The sequence below is a fragment of the Durio zibethinus genome, chromosome 9 (genome assembly GCF_047325235.1).
Source record: "Durio zibethinus cultivar Kanyao isolate XHJ-2024 chromosome 9, ASM4732523v1, whole genome shotgun sequence".
NCBI lineage: Eukaryota > Viridiplantae > Streptophyta > Magnoliopsida > Malvales > Malvaceae > Durio > Durio zibethinus.
In genome coordinates this window covers 28,893,028-28,908,595 of record NC_143170.1, presented here as the reverse complement: position 1 = coordinate 28,908,595, position 15,568 = coordinate 28,893,028, and the positions used below count along the sequence as shown (strand labels likewise).

At 29.4% G+C, this 15,568-nt stretch overlaps 1 pseudogene across 1 annotated transcript; it reads right to left on the bottom strand.

The window, feature by feature from the left end:
• Positions 1–279: 279 nt before the first annotated feature.
• LOC111304063 (putative glycerol-3-phosphate transporter 1) lies at positions 280–9,530 on the bottom strand (annotated as a pseudogene). Its single transcript, XR_016345366.1, has 4 exons — positions 9,359–9,530; positions 7,356–8,436; positions 6,770–6,917; positions 280–703 (listed from the first exon to the last, which is right to left on the bottom strand). The product of XR_016345366.1 is annotated as a putative glycerol-3-phosphate transporter 1 (transcript).
• Positions 9,531–15,568: the final 6,038 nt, after the last annotated feature.

The following is a 15,568-nucleotide window of genomic DNA, read 5'->3' as shown; positions in this document are numbered from 1 at the left end:
GGGTTTGTGTTTGTTTGGGTAGAGAATACTTCATAGGACTAGAGGAGATTGAGAGTGTCTTATGAGTATTGATTGTTGAGTGAGGTTGATGACTTGATGTATGTTTGTAATTCTCTACAACTAGTGGATCATGTTTCTCATCCGTGGATGTAGGTCAGTTGGACCGAACCACGTTAAATTGTTGTCTCTTTTGTGTTTGATTTATTGTTTGATTTCGTTTCCGTTGGTGTGATTGGATTGGAGGCTTTTAGCCCAACAGATGGAGCTTTTATTGCCCCTACAAATAAATTATCCATCCACTTTTCCAGCTTGAGATCTTGATTGGGGTCCTCCTTGTGAACTTGATTCAGAAATCCTTTCAGCCACCTCAGCCACTACAAGCCTTGACAACAGCTGCCCTGCAACTAGAGCTGCTCCCATGAGCATGGTAAAAACCGAACTCCAGCTCTTAGCAAAAATGTAACCACTTAAAAATGGTCTAATTGCACAACCAATAGAACCTGTTCCATCTATGATTGCTGTTACAGTTGCCAATGCCTTTGAGTTCCCCTTTAATGAACTGTGTGTTCCCAGGTCAGCTGAGACAGTAGTTGTTATAAGAGCATAGGGGCCATTTACAAACATGCCGCAGATGAACACGAGAACTATGTTCATTGCCAAGGAAATATGTCCATAACTATGATAGAAATAGAGAGCAGGCATACCACAATACCAAGGATTTAAATAGCAGTCGCGGTCACATTTTCGATCGTATTTGTTGCGTTTTCGGATATAATGAAGATCATTGCGGTCATTGCAATCATTGCGGTCGTGAATTTTTTTTTTTACACAATTTATTATAAAATATAATAATTATAATTATAAAAATTTTTATTCAATGATTTTAAAAATAATTTATGACACTTTATGTTTTTTATTTTTCAAAAAAATTATTCACAATTTTATTTAGATTATAAAAAGCATTCATATTTGGTTTCTCCACAAAATTTTTCTTAGCCAAGTTCATATTCAATATTAATCCTAGATAAATCAAATATTAACTAAACATAATATGTTAAATACCAAGCATTTATATTTAATAAAATTACAAACTTAAAAATATAATAATTTCAAATTTCATCAACTACAAATACTGATATATATTTCAAATTTTACCACATGGTAAAATAACGAAGAGGATCAGATTCTCTATCTTCACTTTGAGAACCAAGTTGACTCTATCTCTATCCTTGATGTCTTTGTTCTTGATACATTTGAGGTGGAGGATATATTTGAGGATGATACATTTATGGGTGGGGAATACATTTGTGGTAAATGATACATTTGAGGTGGATAATAACCATATGGAGGTGGATAACCATAAGGAGGTCGAAAATCAAGTTGTTCTGGTGGATAGTAATGTCCTTAAGTACTAATAGATGATTTACTATACTCAAAGTTACTAGAATTTAATCTCCCATCTGAAGATAAAGAACCTCTAGAAATATCGTAGTAGTACTTCTTGACTTTTTCTTTTGATCGAGTTGTACATGCACTTTGACCCTCACTAGATTCAACAAATGGATTTACTCCGTATTCTGCCATATTAACGAAAAGTCCATCAGTAGCAGCAAGCCCAAATTTTCTTTCAAATGGGCTGTAAGGTCTATTTGCATTCATATTATCACCAAAATTCGCACCATCACCATCACCATCACTATCACTATCATCATCATCTGGACTTAAACCACCACCATCATCACTTTGACTTGATGTTAAACTTGAACTTGAATAAGACACATTTCTTTCTTGAGATTGGCGTGATTGTTCAACATTTATTTCATTATCAGAATTATCTGCAGGCAATCAATCAGAGTTTTGACTATCTAATAGAGGATTTTCTTTCTCTTGCAGCCATTCTGTTAGTGGATCATCATCTTCAAAATTATGATCAAGACTAATAGGATTAAAACTATTATTTATCTCATCAATGCTCATTCTTTTATGATGTCTCATCCTCAGCCTCATGTTATAATAGGTATATACAAGTTTCTGAAGTCTTTCAAACTTCAATCTGTTTTTTACTTTGGTGTGAATATAGCTAAATGTGCTCTAATTACGTTCACAATTTGATAAAGATGTTATTTGACTAAGCACTTTGATTGCTAATTTTTGTAATTCAAAAACATAAGTGCCATATATCATCCACCACTCAGCTGTATAAAATTATTTAAATTAAATTTCAATGTGCTATACAATTAAATAATATAAATAAATTATAATTATTTAATTTAATATTTACCTTGATTCATTTGCTTCCAAGCTTTTTGTGCTTGTGGAGTACTAAATGTTTCATGCTTGTCTCGAAATAATAATAGCTACATCGATTGAAAATACAATAATAAATGAATAAATAAAAAATAATTTAATTTTTAATACATAAAATAAATGTTAAAGTTATAAAATAGTATTAAATACTAATCTGATTAATCATTTTGATTTGAGTATCTATCGAAGGTTTTAATCTTTCAATAATTGCTTTTATACCTTCTAATGTTTCTTTAAATACATTTACAGAATGTTCCACTCCAAATTGAAATTGTGAATTTAGATAATAACCTAAACATAATTCATAACAATATTATATTAAAGTAATAAAAAAATAAATATATAAGCAATTTAAGTATAAAAAACAAACATATTTTTTAAATACCATCTATATTCTTGGTTTACTTACTAGCTGAATGTAAGTCAGAGTGCATGAAACTTTATCTATTGTCAATAATCTTTTCATATTCAGCAGAATAACGATAATTTTACTGAATTTCTTATTTAGCTTTATCCACAGCCTCGTAAATAAAGCACATTGTCGGTTTTTCATCACCATCCACAAAGTGCAACACTTTTACCAAAGGCTCATAAACTTTTATTATATTGCCTATTTTTTTCCAAAAAAGTTTTCCCAAAATGATTTTTTGAGCTTCATAAACAGGTCTTGATTTTTGTTGTCTCTATTTTGAATCTTTAAATTCTTATATATTCATCAATAAATTTTTAGAGTAACATATTTTAAATTAATATTTTAAACAATGATATCATAAAAAGATGCTATATTTAAAGTGTTGTACTAATTACTAAGTATTAACTTTTGAATTGAACATCTCTCTCAAACCTTGCTTTTACCTTATTATTTTCTTCTAACTGTATGAAATGAGTGACAAATCGGGTAAGAGCAGGATGAAGTATTTACTTTTCTTGTGTATATTTCTTCATCAAATTAACAGTTCAAATGTGATTGTATATAAAACAAGTCACTTTCTTTGCATCATCCAAAACCTTTGCCACATTTTTTTCTTCCCAATATCTTCAAGGCACAAGTCCAAACAATGAGTTAAACATGCTGTTTCCTGCAGCCTTAAGTGCTGCCTCGTTATCAGTGACTATTTGAACAATGTATTTTTCTTCAATTTTTTTCACAACTTCATATAATAATTTGCAATAAAAGTTTGCATATCTACTACGAACACTTGAGACATCTACAGATTTTCAAAAAATGGTCTATTTACTACAGTAAACAAGGAAATTAATGATATGCATTTGATTCAAACTATTGGTCCAACCATCATACATCAAAGTGACATCCAATTCATTTCAATGAGCTTTTAATCCATTAACCCATTCATGAACTTGTTGATACTCAGACTTTAAATACACATCTGAGATCTCATAAGGTATTGAAAATTTTACATGTTGGCCAATTTCTTCTACCACAGAAATCAAATTATGCAACCATGAAGAATTTGCAAACTGAAAAGAAAGTTGATCATATATAAAAAATTTTGATACTGATTCACCCATCTTTCTTCTTAATGTCTTTAAAAATGAATCACTTACTTTTGGTTGCCTTGAACTTTTATTTCTAACCAATTCAGATATAGCTCCCCTTAATGAAAATTCAGATTCATTTGGAGTTGATTTCTTTGTTTTTTCTTCAAAATATTTAGCAACTGAGCCATGAGAGCTTCGTCCATCTTCATATATGTTACTCCAACCACTAGTTCTTTGTCTGAACTATTGTCTTCTGTGCTACTCATGTTGTGATTGGATGTTATCTCGCACGGCTTGTCTAGTAGTGATGTCTTCATCAATAAATCCTTCATAATCATCTTCCCCTCTTAACTGTGATAAAAATTTATTTTTTCTCCTTTTGTTGTCAACTTTTTTTTATTTGCTTTCTTGAAAGAGTTTCATTACACTTTCTCTTACTATACCTATTAATAATATAGTTTAAAAAAATGAGAAAATTAGTTGCACATGCTTATGTAATTTTATAATTTTTATTAAGAAATTAACAATAATATTTTCAAAGGAATTAAAAAAATATAACAAACCAGTAACGTTAGGGCATGGTGCAACATTGCTAGTTTTATGAGCAATGTGTTCTTTGAAATGTGTTATTCCTCATTTTATAACTTTACCACAAAGTTTACATGAAACATTTCCTCTTGTATTTGGTACAGGTATTCCAAAATGTCAACCTATATTATCACTTAGCGCGCTCTCTACTCCTTTACTCGAAAACTCTTCACGTGGTGGCATACTTGCTATTTTGTGTAAAAACAAAATAAACTTATATTTAAAAATATTAATATTACTTATTACATTATTAAAAATTGATTTTATACTAAATTTTTTAATTTTTAGTTTTTAAACTTAAGAATATTATTAAATAACTTAATCTTTTTAATACACTAATTTATATAAATTTTTTTATCACAAATAACTTTCAATAATTATATAATAAATACAATCTTCAATAATTACACAAAAATAACAAGAATTAATCTAATATCAAAAGAATTGACAATAATATAAATATCAAAACAACAAAAAAAATTATTAAATTTCATATACAAAATTATAAATTAATATCTAACACAATCAAAATATAATATTTAATTTTAATTAATTTTCGTCTAACTTATACAAAAAAAATTATCAAAAATTTTTATCTAAAATATCTATATATATCATATTAAATTATTAATCTCTTAATTTTTTTTATTATAAATCTTCAATCCCTCTAATTAGATTTTATCTAAAAGAAAATTCAAAAATTAAAAATTTTCAAACTTATATTTTAATAAAATTTTCAAACCTATATTTTTTATTTTTTAGCTTTTAATCTTAATAAGAGTAATAAATCATAAAATGCTAAATTTATTAAGTAACTTAATCTTTTTGATACACTAATTGATATAAAATTTATTATCACAAATAACTTTCAATAATTATATAATAAACACAATCTTCAATAATTACACAAAAATAACAAGAATTAATCTAATATCAAAAGAATTAACAATAATATAAATACCAAAACAACAAAAAAAATTTAAATTCAGATACAAAATTATAAATTAATATATAACACAATCAAAATATAATATTTAATTTTAATTATTTTTCATCTCACTTATACAAAAAAAAATTATCAAAGTTTTTCATCTAAAATCTCTATATATATTATATTAAATTATTAATCTCTTTTTGTTAATTATAAAATTTCAAAACCACTAATTAAATTTTATATAAAAAATTTTCAAAAATTAATTACAAAATTAGATAAAAAAATTCAATCCCACTCTCTTAAACCCCACCACACACAATCCCTCTCCACCCAATCCCTCCCCACCTTTCCCTCCCCACCTTTCCCTCCAACGTCCCACCATACCCAATCCCTCTCCATCCCATCCAATCTCTCCCCATGTGCCCAATATCCCCAATTTGTTTAATTCTTTCTAACAGACCCTTCTAAAAACGCACTTGCTCTCTTTCGTTCATCTTCTTTTTCGTATTACCTTTCAGAATCGACTTTTCAAAAAAAAAAAATTTATTTTTCATTTTCTCTCATATCCCTTTATCATTATCACTTGTCTAACACCTACGAAATACCTCATTCTTTTTTCTCAAACTCTCATAACAGTTATTATTTTACAAAAATTTTACAAAAAAAAAAAAAAGTTAATTTAACTTTCTTTTCTTACTTTATTTAATCTTGAATATTGATGAAAACTTAAGACTAATTTGAATTTGAGTGTCAAAATATCGATTGAATGGTTGAAATTTGAAATAATTGATCTATTTTTTAACTCGTTTTTAAATTTATTTTGATGCTAAAGATATGATATTTTGAGTTTTAATTTTTACTTTTGCTTTTGCAAGTTATTACTTTATTCTACAGACTTAAAATTTTATTTTTTTTTTAACTATTAGATTCGTGAGTAAAAAATCAAAATAACGACAATAAATAAATAATTTTTTTTAATCTGAATTGGTTTAACTCGAATAAGATACAAAAGTTCTTTTTTTTTAATATCTTTTTTTTTTCATTTCCGAGATGAGGATTCTTATTTTTCCCATTGCCTATTTGGTATCTTAGTGTTATAATAATTTGTTATTTTTATAATATGCAATTCATAATAATAAATAATTAAATAATAAAAATTTGTATATTTATACTATAGCTATAGCGGAGCACATATATATATATATATATATATATATATGAGCTTTAACTGAGTTACTAAAATTAATCCATTAAGTTTTAATTTTGTAACTTTATGAATCATTATTTCTTTAAATTTACGCAGTTATTTTATGACCGTTACTTTTCGTTTTTGCTGTGAATAAATTTTTCAACTGCGTTTTGTCCAATAACAATACCGAGTGATAACGTTATCGTAATTTGCGACCGTTATTCTGCTATTAAACCGTTATTTGAATCCTTGCACAATACATAAAAGTTGCTGCCGTTATGGCTCTGGCACCTAGATGATCTGAAATGTGTCCGGCTAAGATTCCTCCGAGCACCCCTCCAACATCAAAAACTGTTGACAGGTTTACAGCTGTCTCATTGGTATATTTTCCCTCAATCGCTGCAATATTGACAAATAGAAAAGAGAATTAGTAATGAATCATCTATAGTCAGCCAAGAACATTTCAGAATCAATGAATTCAGCATGTTTAGAAACCCCAAATGTTGCAATGAATTTACATCAAAGGAAAAGCAGAAATCCAATGGAGATAGTTCTGGAAAAACACATGAATTACGACAATCACATCTCAAATCATGCATGCAATTCAAAATTTATAAAATAGCATTAAAAGTTATGATGAGACAACAGGTATTCCTAGTTGAATAAAAAAAGGGTCATCTGTATCTTGGTCTACACAAATGATAGATTTTTATGTCAAAAAGAGTCGATTCATAGATTTCCCTGTTTGTTTCTATGGTCAAGATCTCAAAGTTAGTCCCTTAATGATCGTACATGGATGCAGAAATGTGTATGGAAAAAGAAAATAAACTAGAATACCTGTACCGCTAATGTAGTATGGAAGCCAATAGAGAATTGTGTAAGCGACCAGTTTGGCAAAGAAGAGGCAAAAAGCAAAAGGAGCAACCCCAGGGATTCTCCATGCTTCTATGAAACCCACAGGTCTTTCCTTAAGCTCAGTATCTGAGCCCAATAGAGGCTCTGTTGCTTCCTCTCCATTCTTCCTAGGAGAACCCACTTCATAATCTTCTCTATCAGCTCCCACTGATTCAGGACTAACAGGCAGAAAAAGGAAAACCTCCATGCCAATAAGAGAAATAAGCAGACCTGGCACAATAAAGGACCAACCCCATCCATAGCTCAATGATGCTGAAGCAATCAATGAACCGGTAATGTTCCCAACAGGTGTGAGCATTCCATATAGCCATGATCAGCCCTCTCTTTTTCTTCCCAAACCAGTTACCAACTACTGCAACAACTGAAGGCCATCCCGTTGATTGAAATAAACCAGCAATCATTTGTACTATCAGGAAGTAGTAAAAACTATGCATTTTAGCCCAGTATCCAACACCAAATAGTGAAGTCAACAAGCCAGTTCCAACCATTCCCACGGTCAGAAAGAACCTTAAACTCATTCTATCACCCAAGTGTCCAAAGAAAAAAATTCCTAAAGCAAATACTGCGAGAAAGGCCACATCGAGTTGACCAAGCAAGGCCGTCCCGTCAGCTCCATTAAATGGGGCCCAACCATCTCCTAGACCCCATGAAAGTCTTTTGCTTTCAGCGGGTGCGCTGAGGTATGTTATCCTCCCTGGAAACTTCAAGCCTACATAAGGTGATTGGGGATCAAGGGCACTCTTGACAATGCTGATGGTTTTCCTTGTCGCATGGTAACTAGAGTAAGCGAAAAATGTTACAATCAAGACAATGGCTTGATTAGTTTTATAAGAAAGCTTTGCTTTCCTAATGTATTCCAAGAATCGAATTCCAAGAGGCTTGCTATAACTTCTGTCAGCTGGCAATTCAGATAGTGAACCCATGTATTTTGATTCCCTCAAAAAGGGGGAAAAAGAAAAAGAAGTAGAGCTCCAATTTTCCCTGATAGACCAAAAACAGCAATCTGGATGATTACAAAACTAACAAGCAATGTGAGACTGTAATTCGATATGCAATTCCGAACTAATTCTTACTCAATCAAGAAAAGAATTTAAAGAAACAAAACACCAAATAACCACTACAATTCTAGATTTTAAAAGACAACTATAATCAAACAATCAAGTTAAATTTGATTCATAATTATCAAACAAAGAGAGAGTAATTGTTATATTAGTCAGAAATAGCATAATATAGTCGTTAAATTCAGGGCAGATTGAAGACATGCTAATTTTCCATAAAATTTTCAGTCCCCAAATTACCCTCTTTTTTCCTCATAAAAAATAAAAAGAAAAATTGAAGAAAAATAACAATATCAAGCTCCTACAAATTTGAGATACCGTGCTCCGTCAAATAACTGTCAAAGTTCAATACAATTTCAAAGTTGAAAAAAGGCAACCAATGTCTTCACTAAATAAAAGACCCCAATTTTATTTCTTTCAAAAATTTAACCTGTAAATTAATTGAACCCTTGGATAGATTGTATCCAAAGTCAAAATAGATCCATAATTAATGATGATGCTACATACAAGAGGATTCAATGGAATCTTAAAAGAATGCAACATATTTCAGAGAAGGCACTTAAAACGCAAACAAAACACGATAAAACGTTAAGTATTCTTTTCTAAAACGTAGATTTGAAAACAGATTCGACATTAAAAAACACAGAATCACCAAGAAACAGGGACAAAGTGAAGACTTTTTCATACCATTCAAAAAGAAAACATCCAGTTGTCTAATATGCTTCCTGATGACATTCCCTTAATAAAACCAATGTTACCCGCCAAAGAATCTCAACGAAGAAACTAAAAAAAAAAAAGGCTAAAAAACACTTTAGAACAATTAAAAACTTTCACGAGACAGAGATGATAACAAAAATACAGCATTACTTCTGGCTTAGCTGAGCTCACTAGATTGCTTTGCTTTGATATCTCCCTCTTCCCTTCTCAAACAATATTTTCTTTTCCTTGAAAAACTCTTCGCTCCTCTGGTTTTTCAGTCGTTAACAAACGAAAACGCTTAGCGGTATTAAGCTCCAGTGGGAGCATTCTTAAGCTGAAGACAAATAATAATTTAAAGATATTAAATTGACAATCGTGTCCCTAATTGGAAACCAGAGTCTGAGTTTCCCATTAGTGTTTTGATTGCACGTGCACACAACGTGAAGAATAAGTTGAAAAATTAATGAGTTGCGTGTTTCGTGAGTCGTGACCCAATTTAAGTTTTATAATCGATATATATAAATTCTCTGGCCATGCATTTTCTTTTAATTTCCACGCAAATCCATGCTACATCATACTACTATTGAAATTTTGTTTTTCTTTAATGTCGTAAAGAAACACATATGAAAGATTGCTATTAATCTTTTAGACTGCCATTGGTGAAAATTGAAATCTTTCCTCTATATACAAAATAGAAAAATGTTTAACTGTTTAGGTATATAATATATCACATCATCTTTCAAGGTCTATTATTCATTTTCCATATCTTTTTATGGACTCAGTTATTCTAATTATAAAACCCTTAATAATCAAAATTTTGAGTTGGAAATAATTTGAATGACCAATAGAAGATATTTTTTAGTATAAAAAAGTTATATTTTGAGAATAAAAAAATGTATATGTTGAATTTTAATTTTTAAAATTTATTTTTATTGAATATTATTTTTTAAAAGTAATTTATGAACCTAATAAAATAAACTTCAAATTCGATGAAAAGAAGATTTTCTTATGTGGTAAAGATACCATCTGAGTTATCTCACATTAAATTTGGTTTTAAGAAAACTAGATTCTGACATCAATCTACCTTAATTTTATTTTTCCTTTGTTTTCCTCAGAACCTGGCAACTTTTGCGTAGTCAGGTCTCACCAAATCCAATTTTCATCCAATTTTCCCGGAATAGTATTATCTATAAATCTACACCGTAGGATCACCCTTATCAAAAGATCTGACGTCCTGAATTTTTTTAGGCTTATCATTCAGAATACATGGTCTAAAAGGTCATTTCGGTTACATAATCCAATAAATACCAGCAAGTTCAATGAGTCCATATGGCACAAACGTAATTTCTTAAACAAGCGGGGATATTCGACAATCCACTAAGAGGACTGTGATTTTTTTTCCGAAGTACTAAATATAGCTCCGTTTTTATTCCACACGTCTCTTTTTTTCTTTTTTATAAGCAAAATTATTTAAATATTTTTTTACAAATTTTTAAATATCCATCATTTTTTAAAAATTATAAAACTTGTTGAAAATAAATTTTTTAAAAACAATAATATTTTTTAAAAATATATTTTAGTGAAAAAGTGAAATTTCATAAAAAATTATAAAAAAATAATGTTATTAAAAATATTTATAAATTAGTATAATAAAAAATTTATAATTAAAAATAATAAATTTTAAAATTAATAAAAAATTTACTTTTATAAAATTATAAAAAAATTATAATTATAATTAAATATTATATTTATATATAAAAATCAATTAATAAATTAAAATATAATTAATCAAATTTAATATAAAATTAAATTAAATTCATACATAATAAAACTTAATTTAAATCTTTAAAATTAAAAAAAAAAATTATCTTTAAAATAAGATCTCATTAACTATTAGGATTTGATTTGATTGAAGGGGAAAAAAAAACGGTTGAGAGAAAAAGGCGGAAATTTCGGTGTCATTCATTTTCCGTCAAATTACACAGCAGGGGCTTTAGCCCTTCTTTATGTCACATTGGATTTAGCAAATCTTGATTGATTATATTAGTATCATTTAATGTTTGGTATGGGGTATATAACAACCGGAGGGCAGTCCCATTCCACCTCTTATCTCTTCAATTTTCAGTTATAAGGGTTCAATTTTATTGTGTGAGAGACAAAGATATATACATATATATATATATATTCATTCAATAATGACACATGTAGCAGCTGTTTCGTCTATCACTCGGTGTAATCTTTTGCATTCTTATGATATTTAAATTAATAAATAGGTTAAAAGAATAAAAAAAATTTTAAATTTAAATAAATATTAGTCTCGTTTTATTACAAATATATTTATGAAACCAATCATCCGTAGGACATGCATACAGAAAATTCTTTTTTGGATTTTAATTTAATTTATATGATTTGAATCTTACAAGTAGTGTCAATTAAGTAGCATTATTTATTTAAAGAAGATGTTGTTCACGTAATTTAACTTAAAACCTTGATCCTGCAATTGGGGGCTATCAGCTATTGAAGCTATGTGCGCCTGTGCGGATGACTAGGATACCTGGCTTTGGATGTATAAGTAGTTTACTGTTGGTAGGCCAGGTGTGACTTTTGCCATTAATCAACTGGATTAATTCCTTTATCTAAATTTTAAAAATATAATAATATATGACTGCTTAGATGTGCACGTCGATTTAGGGGTTGCCGCGTAGTTAATAAACTTGGTTCGTTCATTGCCCAATGCAAGAAATAACGTCCGGCTTTAAAGTCACAACAAATTGAAAAGAAAAAAAAAATGCTACCGGTTGAAACTAGTTTTACCATCCGCGTTTTCCCATAATCATGTATGTAATTATAGAAGATAAAAATACTCGAAACCGACGAGTTTCGATCCGATCCAACCTCTTAGAATCGATTTTTTTTTTTGAAAATCGGATATCGAGTCGGATGACATCAAAAAATTTCGGATTTGGGTCGAGGTCAGATTTTAGGCAAATCCGACCTTACCCGACCCGATATATTTGTCTAATTATCTGAGATTATCAAACTAAAATCAAAATATTTTATTTATAAAGGTGAAACTCTTTATACCTTTATTAAACTCTCGATGTGTAATACAAAATAAACTCAAACTCTTATAACTTCACTTAACTTTTAATGTGAGATGCAAATCACAACAAATCTTCCATTGACTTGAATTTTCAAACACTTCAATAATATATACAAAGTTGACACGCTTGCCTTTCTTGTTTTCTTTCATCACAAGAATCCCAGTAACTGAACATCTATCAAGCATGTATAAGTGTTTTTTGATCATATTTTCTTGTAGAATCACATTACCATTCTTGTACACTTTCAATAAATCATTACTATTATAGTATATTTACCTTTGAGAAGCTAGCTCACCGAAAGTAATTAAATTATAGTTACAACTCAGCACATACCTTATATGACGAAGTGTCCTAACACCACCATTGTGAGATTTAAAGCCAACACTCCCAATGTTTTGAATCTATACTTTTTCATTGTTGGCAACCACAATATTTTCATATTTCATATTTTCTTTCAACTCCACAAAACTACTCTTATCATTACAGACATAGACTATAGCAGCTGAATTTAAAATCTAACCTTTATCACCTTTTCAAAGTTTGAGTCTCATTTATACAAGTCATTAACATGACATTATCATCATCAGATACAATTGTAGAAGTATCACTATTTCCTTCATCCAATTTTTTCTCATTATTTGCCTTTTTAAAAACGGTCATATCTCTTATCAACTTCTTGTAGCTCATTTGAATATGTCATTTTTTAACATAATAATAATATTCTATGTTACTGTAATCTCTGTCTCTTGACTTAAATTTTTTTTTTTATCCATCAATCCTCTTTTGAGACCTCATTTGATAAAAACTCTCTACAGCTAGTGTACTTCCCTCAAGTGATGAGTTCTGTATTCCCATAAACATTTCATTATCACACAACAAGACAATCACATTATTCAACTTCAAAATAAAACCACCCACCAATAAAGTTTGAACTAAAGGCAAGACTTGGGCAAAGATGACAATAAAATTAAAGCATTCTCTTCATCTTCTAACTTATCAACAAAAATCATCAGCAATTGAGAAATCAATCTATTAAATATATTCAAGTGATTATGAAGATTTATACATTTTTTTTATCTTCAGAGAATACAGATTCATCTTCAAACATAATTTGTTAATCAATGACTTAGATGTGTAAACACTCTCAGGCATATCTCACAAACTTTTCGAAATACTCTCAGTTAACACACTATACTTTATCTCTAGGGCTAACGATATTCTAATAGTACTAACAGCTTTCTTCTTAATTCTATTCCAATTACTGTCAAACATTCCTTCAGGCTTACTTCTCTTTAATGTCTGATCTAACCCTTGTTGTATTAATAGATCTTGAATTGTATTTTACCGTAATATAAAATTGCTTTTTTATCAAATAACGAAATTTCAAATTTGAGCATAAACATACTATTTATACCTAACTTGGGCATAGATATGCTGGACATACTCTTCAGACATCTTTAACCACTTGCTTCACGATCTCTTAGGCCTGCCTCTTCTTACCACAAACCTCGCTCTAATACCATTTATTAAGAAATCAACACGCACATACAACACCCATGCATAAAATAGCAATCTCAAATAAAGAATAAAAATACACAAATATATTTGTTTCGATCTAACTCAAAATGACATACTCCAAACTCAATCCACTAACAAATAAATCTTTACAGCTGTGAGACTTTTAGAATGAAAAAAGTTACAAAAAACTCCTTACTCAAAACTTAACCCAAAACTCAATTACACTCTTTAATAAACTACTCATTTAGCTATTCTTTTTGTGTCTAATTACATGGAATTACTAAATTAAAACCAAAATATCTTATTTATAAGAGTTAAACATTTTATACTTTTACTAAACTCCTAATGTGGGATACAAGACAAACTCAAACTCTTATAATTTCACTTAACTTTTAATGTAGGATTATAAGATTCAAGACAAATTTCAACATAAAAAGTAAGCCAATTATTAAGTTGATTCAGTCGGTGGTAAATTTTTTATTCACTTCAACATAAAATTTGAATTAAAATCTTTCTTATAGTTTTTTGTTGCCGGTAATGAATGCATGATTTTTTGTAAGATGTTACATATTTTACCTGATTACGTAATTTTTTTGACAAAAAAATATATATTTAATAATAGCATGGCCTAATTCAATTATTCAGATAACAGTTTGTCAAGACTCATATTTTCATATGCTTGATTAGAAATCTGGATAGTATATATAGATAGACAAATAGCTAAACTTTTAAACTATTGAATATACAAGTAACCAGAGAAGATGGCACCCCACATTTCACATATATAGCTTAGCCTAATTCTATCTTTTCTCAAGTCCTAAACTAATTAGAAAAATGGGCCACGAAGCTTGGTCATTTCTTTTCAGAAGAGTATATGGATCTACAATTCTCCACGAAAGTCTTTAAGAACATTTGGCCTTTTGCCACATATAGCTAGGCTACGCTTACTGTGTTAAAAGGCAGGTTCTTCACTATCAATATAGGCTAAGGAGCCTCCAAAATCCTGATGTATGAATTTGTTTTGCCATATATTAACGAAATGTTTGGCCATCCTATGCATGCATGTCTTTTCTTGAAACCAAAAGGGTACGGTAAATGGTAAATATAATATTAATCTGACTTGTTATTATTATTTTTTTGGTTTTTTATTATTGTTCTTATATCACGTTTTCCTTTCTGTTACTTTGGATGTTGTGTTTATTTTTTTATATTGTTTTTTAAAAACACTTTTTTTGGGTAAGCTATGGAATTGAACTAATCAAAAGAACACAATTAGAGAACTGAATGTTTGGGCTTCATTCGAGCATGATTGTGCCTCGGTCCGTAAAGCCTTTTTTGGGCTTATGAAAAAGATCCATACTCATCCATTTTCTAGGACATGCCATCATCCGTGGACATAAAGTTTAAATTTATTGTTTAAATATAACAAACGCATTGGATATTTCTTCTTCTTCTTCTTTTTTTTTTCCAGTAACCAGGAAAATAAAGATTTCCATTTTTGATAGGAAGGAAAATAGAGGTTCTAGTACAGGTATGGTACTTTGGTCTTGTAGTCTACTACATTTCTTGGTTACCCTGGCAACTGGGAAGAAAGAAAAATATTCCAAGTACAAAGCAAGAACAGCATTTCATATCTGAAGAACAACGATTAAGAATAAATCTTTTCCCTTCCTTGTACTACTAGCCACTTTCCTCCCAAACACTTGTATTTCTGGAGTTCTTAATTAGGATTTAGGCCGTGACCGATTTCCGCTTG